This window comes from Saimiri boliviensis, chromosome 8 (genome assembly GCF_048565385.1).
Source record: "Saimiri boliviensis isolate mSaiBol1 chromosome 8, mSaiBol1.pri, whole genome shotgun sequence".
Taxonomy (NCBI): Eukaryota; Metazoa; Chordata; class Mammalia; order Primates; family Cebidae; genus Saimiri; species Saimiri boliviensis.
In genome coordinates, this window is record NC_133456.1 from 54,552,565 (window position 1) to 54,570,001 (window position 17,437).

At 40.9% G+C, this 17,437-nt stretch overlaps 1 protein-coding gene across 4 annotated transcripts in view; it reads right to left on the reverse strand.

The window, feature by feature from the left end:
* The window catches only part of PRICKLE2 (prickle planar cell polarity protein 2), a 395,296-nt gene that overhangs the window by 268,951 nt on the left and 108,908 nt on the right, over positions 1-17,437 (reverse strand). Inside the window, exon 1 of one of the 4 annotated variants that reach the window (XM_074404504.1) lies at positions 1,270-13,284. The exons of the other annotated variants lie outside the window; for them this stretch is intronic. The gene's annotated coding sequence lies outside the window, so the exon portion shown is untranslated. Of the gene's footprint in view, positions 1-1,269; positions 13,285-17,437 lie in introns of those variants that run through there. 4 annotated transcript variants of the gene reach the window in all.

The window sequence follows — 17,437 nt, forward strand, 5'->3', positions numbered from 1 at the left end:
AGACTCTCAAAGTATCATGCCCTCTAAGCTGTTATCATCAAAATCTCCTTCCATATAAATAAAGCAAACGGTCTAAAGAGTAATGTTTTCATTCCTTGAAAATGCAGCTGCACATACATTTACAAGATTCAAGTGGAAGTGATTAACCTAGGGGTACTGGTTCATCCCAAGTAGGTCTTGAAGGGAATAAAAAAAAAGAATAACATGGCCTAAAAACCTAGAGCAGGCCTGGGTTGCCCTAAGTAATTACATAAATTACTTAAGTGGGGTTACCATAGGTTAGAAAATTGCCTTATTAGTTTTGACAAATTTCATCAGAAAACACTGCATCTTTAGATGCGGCATGATTAAAACATAATCTGCAGATGGCAGGAAGAGAACAGCCACTCCATTTTCCCCTGTGGTCATGTTTTTTTAAAGAACCTTTTAAATAATAGACACGGCTGTAATCAGATGCTATCCAAAGATAGATATGACATTATTAACCACGGAGAAGAGCCTGTTTCTCATCCCTCCTCTGCTAGAATGCACAGGATATACATCTGGGCTGATAATTAAACATGTTTAATGTTCATCGTAGCTGTTCTATGGAACGTGTTGCCACAGACTGCCTTTTGTATCCTGAGCTTGGACTTACTCTCGGATGAATGTGTCAGTGGGATGCAGGTGACGCCACCTTGCCAACCAGACAGAAAGACAAAAAAATCACTCGATTCAAGAACCGTCTGCAGTTTTTCAGCCCAACTCCCAGCTCTTTCTTCATTTCCTAGGAATCTTTTCTTAATGTAAAATATCTTCCTGTTGACATGAGAGGGAGGGTGGGGGGAAGGCTGGTTTTCATCCAGAGAAAAGTGTTAGCTAAAGAAGAGTAACTTGAAGTAGAGGAGTCTGAACCCAAACCACAGATGTCAGGATGAGCACATTCAGTGTCCCGTTTAGTCTGTGATTCAGACGTCTGAGTTACTCTTACAGATATCTTCTCAGCTACATCATACAATCAAAAAATTCCTCTATGACCTAACAATGATAAATTCTCGAGTTCACTCAATTTTAAAACCTTCCAGGGAGCTTCATTGTGAACAAGAGGCTATTTTTATGGCACCCTCAGGCATGCAAAGTGTTAGAAAAGAGCATCATCCACCGTGGGTCCTTTAATTTAGAGGTCAGCTATCTCACCACCTGAAAAAAAGTATATTTGTCTGTCCTGCAAGCATTTACATTTACAGGCAGGCATTGCCCAAACAATGCTAAACAAAGGAAACTCTTTACCTGATAAATATTTGGTCTTGATAAAGGAAGTTCTCTTTTCCCAGTGGAAGCAAATCAAAATGCCACTATTAAATGTTTTCACAGGAGATGAGCCTAAGAGATGCCTTTGAGACACCAGCAATCTCCGTGCAGCAGGCTTTGGTATTTAACAGAAGGGAAAGGCTCTTTGCCCTGCAATGGGAACCCATGTTTGGTTTTGTTCTTAGAGATCTGTCCGAGTTTCCTAATTAGGAAGACGCCTGGAGAACATCAACAGGTCAAATATTTATTCTCAAAGAAGAGGCCAGGCTCGCCTAACATGCTCTCCCGAAGTGTAGGTGAGTCACTTCCAAAGGCAGGCAGGATTATAAGCTGCTGAGCTCACAAATGGCTGCCAACCTCAGGAGTTGGGCCTGCTTCCTCAACTGTGTATGCACTGCAGCTCACCAACCTACCTGGGGGCTGAGCATGGCACATAGGCAGGGCTCCTGCTCCTGGGGAGGTCAGCTCCAATCACTGCCATTTCAGAAAACCCACGAATGTTTCTCCTCCAAAGAGCAGATGCATAAGACCAGTTGACCTGGAAAGGTTATTACCTTGAAGAATACTAGGAATCAGGAAGACAAATAACTGCACCTATGATGCTAAATCCTCATTTCCTTGGTTCCAGAATGTTATTCCATCACCCACAATCTGCTCCTTTTCTATTCTCTGCCTCTCCTTCCCTCTTCCTCTCCACCCCACCCCTACACTTTTACATCAAATCCTTAAGTTCCTTTGAATAAAGTAACATAGCCTTTCCTTCTTGGTCTTTCATCTGTCACTAATTGGGATCAGTATTTCCCAGTTACATAAAGAGTGTCTGTGTGGCTTTATAACATATGCTGACCAATCATTTGGCAAACACTTTCTTTTGTTGCAACAAACTACACTGTGGAGGACCGTAGCATTGGCAACCAAATATGTACACTCTTAATGAAGCAACAGAGATAAGAAATCCATCTTGACGCTGACTGCAGGCTCTGGGGAGCCAGAGTCATATGAAAAAGGAAAATAGTGATCTATTATATAGGATGGATGTTTTTTGGAATGATTTCCAGATGGATCCAGGAGGCTCACGAAGAGAGGTTACTAAAGAATTATGTGAGGTTCACATGGAAGGTGCTGTTAAGTCACAATTTATTTAGGAGGAATTCGCCCCAGCCTCATCAATGTAATTAAAACCTTATAGAGTGCTTCCTAAAGCAGGACAGTGTGCCAGGTTAAATGAGAGTAAGAGAGTAGAATCACTCCATCTTGAGAAGATGTGATGCTTCACTCATTAATTCAACAAAGATTACTGAGAACCCACTATGTGCCAAACAATGTTCTAGGTCCTTGGGATACATCAGTGAATACAAAAGATTCCTGACCTTGTGTATAGGGAGGGAGGGAGTGACTACATTTAGCAGGGGCAGACACACAAAAAATAAATCAGTAAATGAAATATTAGAAAGTAATAAGTGCTTTTCATAAAGAAAAGCAGTACACTGGGGAAGAACTGAGCGCACCAGGGTAGGAATGTTAAATTTTAAATAGATCGTCAAAGTAGACCAAGGAATGACTTGAAGGAAGTAAAGGCATTCTAGGCAAAAGGAACAGCTGGTGCAAAGGTCCTGAGGCAGGGGCATGCTCCAGGAACTACGAACAGCCCAGTGTGGCTGGAGCAGAGTGGGCCTGAGAGAGTACAATACTAGATGAGAAATGAAAGCAACTGGGGGTGAGGAAAGGAGCTGTTGATCACATGGTGAGTGAGGAAGATGGGTGAACCACTGAAGGGTTCTGATTAGAGACCTGACATGCATTCCAAGGACCCTGCTGGGGGCTGGGATAGAAGGGATGCCGTTGATGGAATCTAGCAAGAGATGACAGCGACTACAACCAGGGTGGTAGCAATGGAAGTGATGGGAGATGGTCAGGGTCTGTGTATATTTTAAGAGTAGAGGCGGGGTGTGGTGGCTCACGCCTGTAATCCCAGCACTTTTGGAGGCCAAGGTGGGCAGATCACGAGGTCAGGAGTTTGAGACCAGCTTGGCCAACATGGTGAAACCCTGTCTCTACTAAAAACACAAAAATTAGCTTGGCGTGGCAGCACGCAACTGTAGTCCCAGCTACTCAGGAGGCTGAGGCAGGGCAATTGCTTGAATCTGGGAGGCAGAGGTTGCAGTGAACTGAGATTGCACCACTGTACTCCAGACTGGCCAACACAGTGAGACTCCGTCTCAAAAAAAAAAAAAAAGTAGAGCCAACAGCACTTCCTGGTGAACTGAATGTGAGGTGTAAGAGCAAGAAAAGAGTCAAAAGTGACTCCAAAGTTTTTGGCCTGAGAAAAATGAGATAAATGGAATTGTCATCAATTGCTATGGATGGAATGGGATTTGGGAAGAAGACCGGGAGTCCAATTTTGGCCCTGTTAAGCTTGAGAAGTCTGGTAGCCAAACAAAAGGAGACACTGGGGCAGCCATTGATTATGCAAGTCTGAGTTCAGGGAGATGCCAATCTGGGAGTTTGGGGCACATGGAGGATTCAGAGCCATGAGAAGGGTGAGGTCACCATCATAACAAGCATTTGTGCACGAAGCTCTCTGAATCCAGAAAAGGCTTTAGATTCTCCTAACTACCCACTTCTGAATCAGAATGTCCCTTAAACCAATGCAACAACAGACAGAAGAGGAGAACCAGCAAACCCTGGCCCACATCCATCACAGCCTTGGTCAGCTGAGAATTCAGTAAGATACAGAGTTATGTGAAAGCTTGTGAGAGCCTTTCAGAAAAAGTAGGGTGGATGACTCGCAATTATTTTGAAAATTATACGGTACTCCTAGAGAAAGAAAATAATGAGAAAAAACAGCATGAAGTCTAGAGCTCCAGTGTGCGGTCAAAACAGGCAAAATAACCAGTAACCAGAATTAAATTCTCAGTTGAATTCATATTTCCTGTGCCTACTAAGTGTTTGGATCTCCCTTGGAGAAGGCTCTCACCTCTCCTCCCTGCTCCCTAGGGTTACAGAAGCTGTGGGAAATACCTCCATCTTTCATGCAAGAAGCACTTTATTTATACCTCTCACAAAGCTCTTCTCTTCACATTTTAATATATTGATTGATTGATACTTTGTCTTGTTTCAGGGAGAATTTAAGGAAGCTTATAAGGATATAAAAAATACAAGATGGCATAAATTAAAAATAGGAACAAAAGGGAAAGAAAAATGAGGACGGGAACATGAAATGGGTCCAAGAATGAGGCTAAATTGCATACCAAGAAGACGTATGGGCCACAAATTTGGTTCTAAGTTTGTAGCAGCCAATGTGGAAAAGGAAAAATTATACAATTATACAACTTACTGTGTCCAAAAAGTAAAATCAGTCCAAGTGCTCTGGGAAAATTAAAACACTCAAATGCATCCTAAATAACATCATCCCTTCTCCTCTTTGGGTTCTCAGCTTATGTCCTGTCTACAGGAGCTATTCAACAAATGTCTGTGGATAAGTGAATGGATAATAAAAAACATAAACTCAGTCACCCATTCATTTGTCATTCATTCATTCTCATCCCATAAATATTTCCTGAGCATAAACCATGTTGTTAGGCACTGAACTAGCTGCTGGAGACAGGTTGGTGAATAAAACAAAGATGGTCTCTGCCTGCATGTTTTTTACATCGTGGCAAGAGAGTGTGACAAAACACAAGTACGCCAACAAACAAAATTATTACAAAGCACTATGAAAGAATAAGATATTGATAGAAAGTAATACACGTACTTGGATGGGTGTGGTCAGGAAAGGCCTCTCTTAAGAGGTAATAATGCTTGAGACCTCAAGTAAGAAGCTGTTGCCTAAACAAAGAGCTGGGGATTCTTAGAAGGAGCACTGTACAAAGGTCTAGAGGCAGAAAAGAACCCAGCCTAACTGAAGTACAGCCCAATATGGCCAGAGATCACTGTGGCTCAAACACAGTGGGCAGGGCAGAAAGTGGCATGAGGTGATGCCTTTGGGATCACAGCAGGCAGGGCCATGTAAACCATGGGAAGAAGATGGTTTACCCTAAATGCAGTAAAGCATTTTAAGCCAGGGAGTAGTACCCATTGTACGTTTGAAAGATCACTCTGACTGGGTCTTGGAGAAAAGTCAGGAAGGGGAGACGCAACAAGATCAGTGAAGAGGCCGATTGTTGTCTACACAAGATGGAGAGTGGCATGAACCAGAGAGGTGAGCCTGGAAAAAAGGAGGGGATAGGTTATAGAAAAACTGAAGATTTGAAATCATCTGGATTTGGCCAGTAGATTGGATAATTAGGAAATAAAACAGGGAGTCAAGAACAGCCCAAAGTTTCTAGGACAGAGGTGGCAACAATGCAAATGTCAACACCAGCTAATGGAAACCGAAGCCACGTCTATGCTGGGCTCTGTGCTAAGCATAAGGTTTGAATTATGCCACCATCTCAACAGCTCTGTGTGGTTGGTACTATTATTATCATCATTTTACAGATGGGGAGATACACAGATCTGAAGCACACAGAATCACAAAGCTCCAAAGTCCCTAAGTATCATGTCTGAGATGAGAAGAGAGAGAGAGAGACAGACAGAGCATGTGTGTGTGTGTGTGTGTGTGTGTGTGTGTGTGTCTGTCTGTGTGTGTTAGTCACAGTTACCTGGCACTTCCTCAGACTTCCTGAATTCACAATCCAGAGTTAGGACCCAAGTACTCATCTTTCTTAAGATGCTGCAGGGGTAATTCAGGTGTGCTCTGGCTGATGAAGTACCATAGACCTCTGTCCAGCCAGGTGCTCAGTAATTAAAAACTTACACTCAAAATAGTCTTAATTTGCTGACAACTAAGAAATCATTATTTCTTGCTTTTGTTTTTGCCTCTGTTGAGGTCTTAAGTGCGAAAATTTAGCCAACTGTTTCTCAGATTCTGCTTTTAGCATGTGATGAGAGGAGAGAGGGAGGAGGGGTAGAACCATTGAATCGTTCCAGAATCTTTCTTAGAATCTGAGAAGGCTTGGCACATCACAGATTATTCAAGGGTAAAAGGGCAAGGTTTAGCATGCTTCCCAAATTTAGAAGTCTTACTCCAGATGGTCCAGATGAATGGCTTTCTAGGTTTTACCAGTCTCTAAGAGAGGCGATTCTCTCATCTGCCCTGGCAATGAACTCTCACTGTTTGATAGCTTTGTGTGAAAGTTCCTTCTTATATCTAACTTAAATCCCAGGGGCTGCTATTTAAACTCATTTCCTCTTCAACTGCTAGTGGATATTCAAAAGAGTTGGCCTTGATCTTTGAGGCAATCCTTCATATTGAATAATATGAAAGACTTTTCTGTAGTTGTTAGAAGAAAAAGAAAGGAATATATAAATTCAGCAAAAAAAGAAAAAGGAGAGAATTACTCTAAATTTCATTCCCAGGAGTTGTCTTCCAGAGAAACATAAATTGATTTATCACATACATATGTTAGCATCTGGAGTGAAACTAAGAACTATAATTGTGATTTGAATTGTTGAATTTTGGACTTGGAAGGAAATGAACTGTAAAATATCTACACTTACATATAACATCCACTGTAATTTAATTAGGCATTCTCATTTCATTCTCTCAGTCATCCTACAGGAAGGGGTTACCATGCCCTTCTGAACACAGATGAGGAAACCAAAGCGCAGAGGAGTTATAAGATGTCCAAGGTCACATTGGCCTGCTGTGGCAGTGACAGGACCCAGAAGTTCTAAAAGAGACCTAGTGGGACATTAGTGTGGTGGTTCTCAACCTGGTACAATTTTGCACCCCACGGGACATTTAGGGGTATCTAAAGATATTTTTGGTTGTTGCATGAGGAAAGTGCGTGGTGCTGTCACCTAGAGGTTAGAAGTCAGAGATGCTGCTACCTTTACTGCAACCTACAGGAGGGGCCCCACAACAAAGAATTCTCTAGCCCAAAAGGTCAAAAGTGCTGAGGTTGAGGAATCTTGCTTTAGGAAATTCCCAGTGGAAGCCTTCATTACTGATAGACTAAGAAATAGAAGCACAAAGATTTAGGTACAGAAAGATATTAATTCTTCTCAACTTAATAACTCATTTAATTATTCTCTTGAGCTACCTAGAGAGAGTTAAAGCATATATCGGATTCACTTTGTTTGGCATTTCACAGAGCTAGTGAAACTTTAAAAAAAAAAAAAAAAAAAAAAAAAGGCCTGGTGCAGTGGCTCATGCCTGTAATCTCAGTACTTTGGGAGGCCCAGGCAGAAGGATCACCTGGGGTCAGGAGTTTGAGATCAGCCTGGACAACATGAAGAAACCCCTACTAAAAATACAAAATTCGCTTGGCATGGCATTGTAGCAGATGCATGTAATCCCAGCTACTCTGGAGGCTGAGGCAGGAGAATTGCTATAACCTGGGAGGTTGTGGTGAGTTGAGATGGTGCCATTGCACTCCAGTCTGGGCAACAGGAGCAAAAAACTCCATCTAAAAAAAAAAAAGCATTCAAGGAATAAGCATGATTCATTTCATTCCAAGGCCAGAGTGAAACCTTGCTTTGAATGTGCACAACTATTACTGTCTATGTCTTCTTAAACGGCAGGCTAGACTAAACTGTGGAAATGATAAAAGGATTGCTACTTGGGAAATTCTTCAGCTAGTGGTTAAGAGCGAGGGGTCCAGAACCAGACAGTCTGAGTTTCAATTCCAACTCTATCATTTTTCAGCTGTATAACCTTGGGCAAGTTACTTAAACTCTTTGTACCTCATTTTCTTAATCTACCAAATGGGGACAAAAGTTTGAACTTCATAGGGTTAATTGATAATGAGTAAAATAGCATGGTTTTAAGTATTTGCTGCTGCTGTTGGTATTATTGTTGTTCTATTAATAAAATAGGAGAATGGTAGGAACTTTTGGGTTTAAGAAAGATTTTACTGGTAAGAAGAAAAAAAAAGCTGTAAGTTGTACTCAAGTTCAACTTTGGGCATGACAGTTTTTGAAACTTAGAAAGCATGCAATGTTCAGATGGATGACTGATACATGGAACTTTTGCAACTGTTCTAAGGGCTATATGTGCCAAAGGATGTCTTAATAGATGAACGCTCAACTCCTGATTACTTACTGTGTGCCCCACGCTATGCTAAGCATCACGTTACAACACCTCATTATTGTCCCAATGTCATGATGTAGGTACTTTTAAATATCTTCCTCTTACCAATGAGGAAATAAAGGCTTCCCAAGGCCAAGGATCATGCCCAGGGGCACTCAGCCAGTTTATGACAGCACCAGGACTAAAAGGCAGGTGCACTTGACTCTGGTCTGACTGCTTAACCACTGAGTTATATTGCCTCTGACTTTTATCTTAAGAACAAAAACACAGTATGAGCTGAGGATGTATGATGGTGAATGAGTTTCCCTCTAATGAAGTTGAACAACACTCACTATTCTTGAATTTTCTTTTTTGGCTGCTGCCTTTTCCATCTAGGCTGTCCACTAAGACCTATAGCTTGAGGAAGCCTAAATAAAGCACACACATCCAAGGACACCTGCTGAGATGCCTTCTGGAGAGCATTTGGTCTGCCCAGACCCTGGAGAACAAAGGAGAAATTGTTTAAACCCCATTCATCTTAGAGGTTCCAAAACAACACATTCATACAAAGGGTGGCTCCTGACAGACTGAGCAGGCTGCCTGCATGGGAGTGGTAAGTCCAGGACTGAGTGAGGTGGCGCCCACAACTGGAACTCCTTCTCTCCAAGACCAGGCATGCCCACCAGTAGGGAAGCCTCGCTTAAGCCAGCCTATTCCACCCCTATTTTCAGCTCTGTATGCAACACCCCAATGGATGGACATCTGACGTTCAAAGCCAGTGGCTGTGGGGACCTGGCAGTCCTGTTCCTAGGTCCTAGATGGATGCTCTTAAAAAGTGGAACTGGCCAGGAGCCATTTTACAAGTGGATACGGGTGTGTCTGCTGCTCACTGTTGAGCACAGAGGTCCTACATCATCTGAGAGCTCTGTGGGGTTCTAAGGAATTCGCAAATCCTCAGCACAATCTCCAAAGCCCAGACAGGTGATGCCAGGCTCAAGTGCCAAGACGGAAAAACTATGGAAAGAGCAGTATGTCTCTCTGTTTCCAGGTAGCACATAAAACACTGCGATGTGGTTTGCATGAGACACTCTCTGGCATGGAATCTTTTCTTTCTTTTCAGCACAACATAGAATGGGGGCTAAAGAGGCCCAAGACACTGTTAAATTAGGTTATTCCTGCTCCCTCTATCTTTATATCATGCTCTTATTCTTTTATTACTCTAAAATAACTTCTCTAATAATATGTCAATGCATAAAACTCTGAAAAAAATGCCAAAGAAACAGAATTATATAACAGAAAAATCATCCATAATCCCACTACCCCTGCATCACCTGTCTTTAGAGTTTACTTTACATATTTTTCTATTAATTTTTCCAGAAACATATTAAAACAAAGAATGGTTTCAAATGGCACCTATTGTTATATAGGCTAGGTTTTCCTCACTTAGCAATGTATTGTAAACCTGTGTTCTTTTCAGTGCACTGTCATAGTCTCTTCAGATTCTTAAAGTAATCCTATGGAATAGAGAGATTAGAAAATTGAAACCAAGTGTAAAGTAAAATGGCTAAGGAAATAAGCAAGTTTGGTAGCAGAGTTAGAACCAGAGTCATGTTCCCATATGAAAACCTACCTTGAATTTACCGACAACCAGAATCAGCCCTTTCTCATAAAGGGCCAAGAAGAAAATATTTTAGGCTTTGCAAGCTGTACAGTAACTGTTGCCAACTGCAGGCATGAGCTTTGTAAGGCCACTTTGGTTGACAGTTTACTTGTTCAACGGTGGTCTCATGAGATTATAATATCATGTTTTTACTATACTTTTTCCATGTTTAAATACACAAATACCATTGTGTTAACAATTGGGGTTGGCATATATTTGCAAAGTAAGAGGCTACAACACCAACTTATTTTATCCTCCTAACAATCCCTTGAGACTTAAATCATTTTCCTCATTTTACACATAGAGAAACTGAGGCTCAGAGTGTTAAGAAACATGCTGATGTCACAAAGCTAATAAGTATAGAGCTGAAATGTAACCTCAGATAGTCTAACTACAGAATTTGTATCCAAATCCCTAGCCTCTCCTGCTTTTCACAAACACTACACAGATGTAAAATCTGAACGTTACCTATGAATAGTTATTTATTACTACCACCATACTGACCAAAATAACGTAACTATGATCCCATTAAGTCAAATATCAAAGATTATCTAAGCTATATCTAGACATACGCATATAACACACTGAAGGATGTGCCAGAGATAGGCGCCTTTCTGAAAGTAAAAATATTTAACTTACCCATATAAGCAAGACTTGGAAAATTATAATTTTACAAAGTGCAATCCATGAGATAGAATTCAAATATGTTTGAATTTTGTTTTTTTAGAAAAGTACTTCCTAACTTCTAGCATAACAGAAGAGCTTTGGTATGACAAGAGGAATGTGTAAAGGAATTCATAATTTAACGTAATGACTTTGGGGAGATGTTCACATGAAGCAAACATCGGATGAAAGAGAAAGGAAGAACACAAACAGCCATTTGTAGAGTTGCTCCAGACCTGTGGCTGGGGGTTTCACGCCTCTGTCTATCACAACAATTGAATCAAAGAATGCCTGATGACTCATTATGACAACAAATACTCAAAACCCTACAGCCATCCAAATTTTTTTTTGGTCATCAAAGACCACCTCTGTCTTCTTTGCTAAGGATAGCCCCATCAGATACATGTATCTACCCATTTTGATTATTCACTTATGCTAGGTAGGCAACTGGCTAAGTGCCTCACAAAAATGCTCACAACTCTGAGTTAGGCATTACTGTTCCATTTTACCAATGGGAAAACTGAGGCTTAGAAATGTTAATTAATTTGCTCAGGGTCACACAGCTAATAAGAAGCAGAGCCAAACTCGAATCCAGGTTGCTCTAATTCCAAATTCTGTCTTTTACAGTGCCTTAGGAATCAAGCCAAAAGCTCCTGTGATATAGCAGCAGCAACTTCTGGCCATGAGTTACAGATCCAAACAAAACCTTTAATCACAAAGAGATGGCATTATCTTTGTGTGTGTCTAAGTTTCTAGATCTTCAGTCATCACAAAGACAAAAGTAACAGTGGCTTAAAGAGGAAAAAGCTAATTTATTTGTTGTATAGCTGTCTGAGTATACACATACCAGGGCTGATGTGAAAATTTCACAGTTTCAGGAACCTAGTCTCCTTCATCTTCAATGCACCACACCAGTACAGTGTTACCATCATCCACAGGTCAGTGGTGGCTCCCCGGCACCATAGCCACATTCCGGCTGCCATGAAAATGGAAAGAAAGGAGGAGGGAGGGCTTGCTTCTCCTTCTGAGTGCACGAAACAGCAGCTTCAGTCATCCACCCTTGAGAACTGATGGACGAAGCCTCCCTAGCTGCAAGGGAAGCTGGGAAATACAGTCTTTGTCCTGTGCCCTCCTAAATTTCAGCATAAAAAAAGACAGGAAGAAAAGATATTGGAAGAAGATAACCAGTGTGTGCCACAGTGGGGGAAGAAATAAGGTCCTGAAAGTCTTATCACGTAAGACAAAAAGAGAATTAGTTCTGCCACTTTTTCTTGCTGAGTGTCTTCTTTCCAGCAGCCCAGAGCACAAGGAGAAAGGAAAAGGTCAGAGTGACAGGGAACACTCAAAGAACTGCAGAGTAAAAGGTGTGAAAGTCACAAGAGAAGGGACAGAATGGAGTTCCACTGTTTGTCCACCTATTTCCAAGTAACAACACTGGACACCAATCTCCTGCACAGAAGTGGGATGTGCAGAGTTAACAGGATGATGGCTTAGAAGGAAGTGAGCCCTGCTGAAGGTGGAGGGGAGGGGCTCTCACTCAGAGCAACCACAGCTGAACTGGGTCTTGTGGTATCCCAGGCTCTCCACAGGATTTCAGCCCCAATCCACTTCACCGGAGCGCTGGCTTTATTGCCAAATATCATCACTACCATACTGCTAACAAGTGATTCCTTCTTTCTAAGTACAGGCTGTTATTCCTGCTCTTACTTTCACTAGAGGTGAAAAGTTACCTACCATAGGGCACTGTTTAATCAAATGTTCAAAAGCTTTTCAATAAATGCTAGGAAGTGGTCAGATCAGAATTGAGAGGAATTTCAAAAAGGGTTTCTTAGGGAATCCCATAAAGAGAAAAACAATGGTAGCCATAATAAGGTGTGTTATTTCAACGTGCCAGGCACCATGTTAAAGTAACATAGATAATCATTATATAAACATATAAATTATTAAGTACGTATGTGTGTATGTATTCTTTCCTACTCAAATATACTTTCCTACTCACACAAGTCCATTTTACCAAAAACAAAACAAAATAAAAACTCAGGCCCAGAGAGGTTGTGCAGGTATCCCAAAAATGCACAGCTAGAATATGTAAGAGCCAGGGTTTGAACTCAGGCTTCTAAGGCTCCAAAAACATTAAGCAATTCTAACACCTACATGCACTGCTACCATTTCACCCTCCCCAGCATTGCCATGCTAGTCATGGTGCCTTGAGCAACAGAAACTATTTAAAAGCAGGAGGACCACAGCCTGTGTTATCAGAGGCATTTCTAAGAAATTGCACTAAATTCAAGCCTTTATAAAAGAACAATAATTTAAATGAGCTCATCATTTTAGGGATATTCTGGTAAAGCCTTTTGCAAATATGAGAATTCTTTTGCACAGTGTGTCCTTGATAACGTTTTGTACATTTTTTTTTAATTTTCAGACATAATATTCCATTACTTTTAAAGAGGGAATGGGGGAAAGGAGGAGTTATTTACATGTGTAGCACTTTTAATTCTATTGTCACTGTGGTTGCATCACTATTATTATATTTAGTGTTTTATTTTTATTTTATTATTTCTTAAATACATATTTTATTGCGTTTTAGGTTTTGGGGTACATGTGAAGAACATGCAAGACTGTTGCATAGGTACATACATGGCAATGTAGTTTGCTGCCTTCCTCCCCATCACCTATATCTGGCATTTCTCCCCATGTTATCCCTCCCCAACTCCCCACACCCCGCACTGTCCCTCTCCTAGTTCCCCCCACAGACCCCAGTGTGTGATGCTCCCCTCCCTGTGTCCATGCGTTCTCACTGTTCAACATCCGTCTGTGAGTGAGAACATGCAGTGTTTGATTTTCCGTTCTTGTGTCCGTTTGCTGAGAATGGTTTCCAGGTTCATCCATGTCCCTGCAAAGGACACGAACTCATTGTTTTTTATGGCTGCATAGTATTCCATGGTGTATATGTGCCACATTTTCCCTATCCAGTCTATCATCAATGGGCATTTGGGTTGGTTCCCAGTCTTTGCTATTGCAAACAGTGCTGCAATGAACATTTGTGCGCATGTGACCTTATAATAGAGTGATTTATAGTCCTTTGGATATATAATCATTTGATAACTGACTGTCCCATTTATTTCATTATCCAAAAGGTTGAATTTTCCTTTCAAACTGAGAATTAACATTAATAAGGGAGGAAGGTCAGAGGCAAATGCTCTAACTGAAAGGGGCAACAGGTACTGAGCTCCAACCAGCCTTGTAGTGCTGTAGGCCAAATGTGAAATTGCCAATTTCTAAACATTAGCAACTGACTCTATTCTTTAAGAAAATTTCTATGGGCCAAACAAACACATTTGCAGGCATACTGTTGTTTGTGACCGCCATTTTGGTACCATTGTTTGAGTTAACCAAGGCTTGGGTATTTTGTGAATTTCATTGATCCTGGTAGGAAAACAGTAGAGAGAAAGAATGTAAATGATGATTCAATACACAGATATTAGAGTTTACTAGAGCTGGACTCTACTCTTGGCTCTAACACTTGCCATTGATGTGACTTTCCAACACTTCTTCACCTATTTAGAGCTCTGTAAGATGGATATAATGGTATACCTACCTCACAGTATCCCTGTGAGAATGAATGATGACAAAGCATGGCATTTAATTTACCAGAGTCCATGTAGTAAATATACTTAATTTGAGCTCCAACTATTTGTGGAGGTATTAAAAGCTCATGACATCTAAAAAAAAGATTCTCATGAGGTGACTCTGCTTGATCCGGCACCCAACCACAGTTATGGAAGTTTTACTTATACCAGGAGAAACATGTTAATTCAAGGGCTACTGGCAGAATAAGATCTGGTTCCTTCTCTTGGAAAGTTGAGAAGATCTCCAGATAACTCATATTGTACCACAAAAACACTGGAAGTTAAGAAGCTCAAAGATCACTTTCCAAATCCCTTACATTATGGATGAGGAAACTGAGGCCAAAGCAGCTGAGGATCACCCAAAGTTAGAACAAGGCCCATACCCCAAATGTATATTCACAGAAAAACTCTTTCCAGGTGACATGGTGATTTCCCCAGATCCCAACCAGGTGATATCTACAATCTACAAAATCATGAACTCACCTAACCCTTGAAAAATTGTAAACTCACCTAACTTTCAGTTTCAAAACCACACTTGCCTAGCAGGTCTGAAGCAACTTCCTGAAACCAGAGTGTGACACTGAGAGTCCACTGGAAAAGCACTTTCTTCTTTTTGTCTGTCCATTTCCTTCCCTTTCTTCCTCTCCCTTTCCCTCCAACCCCTTCTTTCTCTCTCTCTCCTTGTCTCCTTCCCTGTCTCCTTCCCTTCCATTCTTCCTTCTTCTGTTCTTCCCTTGTTTTGAAAGTATGTAACCCCGCTCCTCAATAGAAAAGTCATGTGCATAGCCAGTTTTAGCAAATTTGGGGTGTGTGTGTGTGTGTGTGTGTGTGTGTGTGTGTGTGTGTATATATATATACTCACCATGTTTGGAACAATGCATTCCTTTTCCAAACTAAGCAACTTATACTGGTTCCTTATAGCTCAGGATTTATGGAGACACAGCCACTTATACTGGATCGTTATAGCTCAGGATTCATGGAGACAGAGTTCTGCATCAGCACACTGGCAACCCTCCTCTGCATATTCCAAGCCCTCAAAGCCATGTCATTTCTCTAGGTATATTTTCTCATGCTCTCCACTCAATTTTCTACACAATGATTCGTTAATCCTTCCAGTTGTGATGTTCATGGTACACAACTCTCCCCACACCCCTATCACCAGTTGATTTTCATACTGCATCCCTGGCCACTTCCTAAAGAGCAGTTTCCTGTAAATTTCGCATTTTTGACATCTATCATTTATAGGTTTCCTTGGCTTCTTCAAGGCACCTTTATCACTATTTTTTGCAGGCCCTTTCCTGATACCACAGGGCCACATTGTCATGAGACCATGCAGCAATAGCAGAGGAGGAGGATAGAGAAGTCACAGACTGACAGCACATTCGTACTGTGGAAAGCGTAGAAGGGCTGTACTGAATGCATATAATTTTATGTTGCCTTGGCATCCATTCTAAATATAAGTTTAACTCTCTCATGCCAGAAACAGAGCTCAGTGTCACTTCTGACAGTTTCCAATTCTGTATCACACCCAAATGACTCAAGTAGCCAGAGGTAAGAACTTAGCAGAGATAAGAACTTAGCCCACCTAGCAGACTGGGCTCCCAGCTTTCCCTGCCGTTTCATTTACATGGACCATTCAGGGATTTGCCTGTAAACTTAAAGTGACCCACATCTATTTCCAAATATGTATAATTGGTTGCCACATTCTCTTCTCCCTCTCTGCCTGGGCTCCCTGAATTCCCTGTGTGTGGCCTGCAGGCTAGCCACGTGCCCCTAGGGTCTGTAAGTGATAAAACCTCTTAAACTTTCACATTGTGATTGTGTCATTGAAGCCATGCAGCAATCAGACCCCTGAAAGTCAGGCCACCGACAGGGACCCATGCAGGTGGATCTCCTGCTGGTGAGCTTTTGTCCCCAGGCTGCTGGGGACAGTAGCTACCAGCTAAGTTGATAGAGAAACTCAGTTTCATTCAAAACAAGAGCATATTAGTCCTCATCAGCTGAAACACACTCCACTGAGCAGTCATGAGAAAGCAACTGGCAGTGCTATAACCAGTTTATGAACATACAAAACCTAAAAAACTTCTAACACAAATAGAGCTATAATAAATCAATGCTGACACGTAATTGGCATTTAATCAATATTAATTTTTGAAAAACTGCTGAATAGAGCAGAATTAAAGAAACAAAGCATGCACAGAAACAAAAAAAATAAAAGGCGGGGGTGGAGAGTTTCTACCCGCCAGACTCGACCATCATTAGAATTTTGGTATATTTTCTTCCTGTGTTTTTCTAAATTTTTTTAAATAATGGGAACAAACTAAATACACAATTTTCATTTATCAATATATCATGAACTTCCCCATTTCATAAAACTCTTTGTAAACATTACTGTTAATCACTATATTAATATTCTAGTCCCCATTGCTAGACTATTTCATAACCTCATTGCTAAGTATTTTTGTTGTTTCTAATTCATAATTATGAAAAATAACATTGCTATAAATACCTGAGTGATACAGTTTTTTTCTTTTTCCTTTTTTTTGGATTATTTCCTTATCAAGAATTCCTGGAAATGACAAGGTGGAGTCAAAGGACATGAATATATTTTTCAGGTTTTTGATAATGCCTTGCCAGAAATTTTTAACCAATGTATATACCCAGCATCAAATGTAGGAAGCTGTCCACTGCCTGCACCTCATCGGCACTGAGCATAATTGTTAGCAAATCAAAAACCAAAAAAAAAAAATCTTGCTCACTCGAAAAACCTTTGCTGGCTTAATAGGTAAAACGTCGTCTCACTTTTTCTTGAATTTGGACTGCACTTAATTGCTCATGAGCTGAACTTTTCGAATCCCTATTTATATGTGGACTCAGCTTCTCTACATTTTATTTCTGTTCATTCATGTCCTTTGCCCATCTGGAAGGCACTTTGAAAGCACACAACCATCATTTATGAAAGAGAAAATAGGTTCTGCTCCCGCCTTTCAATCTTTGAAAAAATTTTACATCTTTTTTACTACTGACCTAGCACTTTAAAGTGAACTTTAATGCCAGATAATCCACTTCTACTTACAGAAGAGAGACTTGGCACTTCCTCCCCAGGTTAGAATACAATTATTGCTGGACTGCTCATCC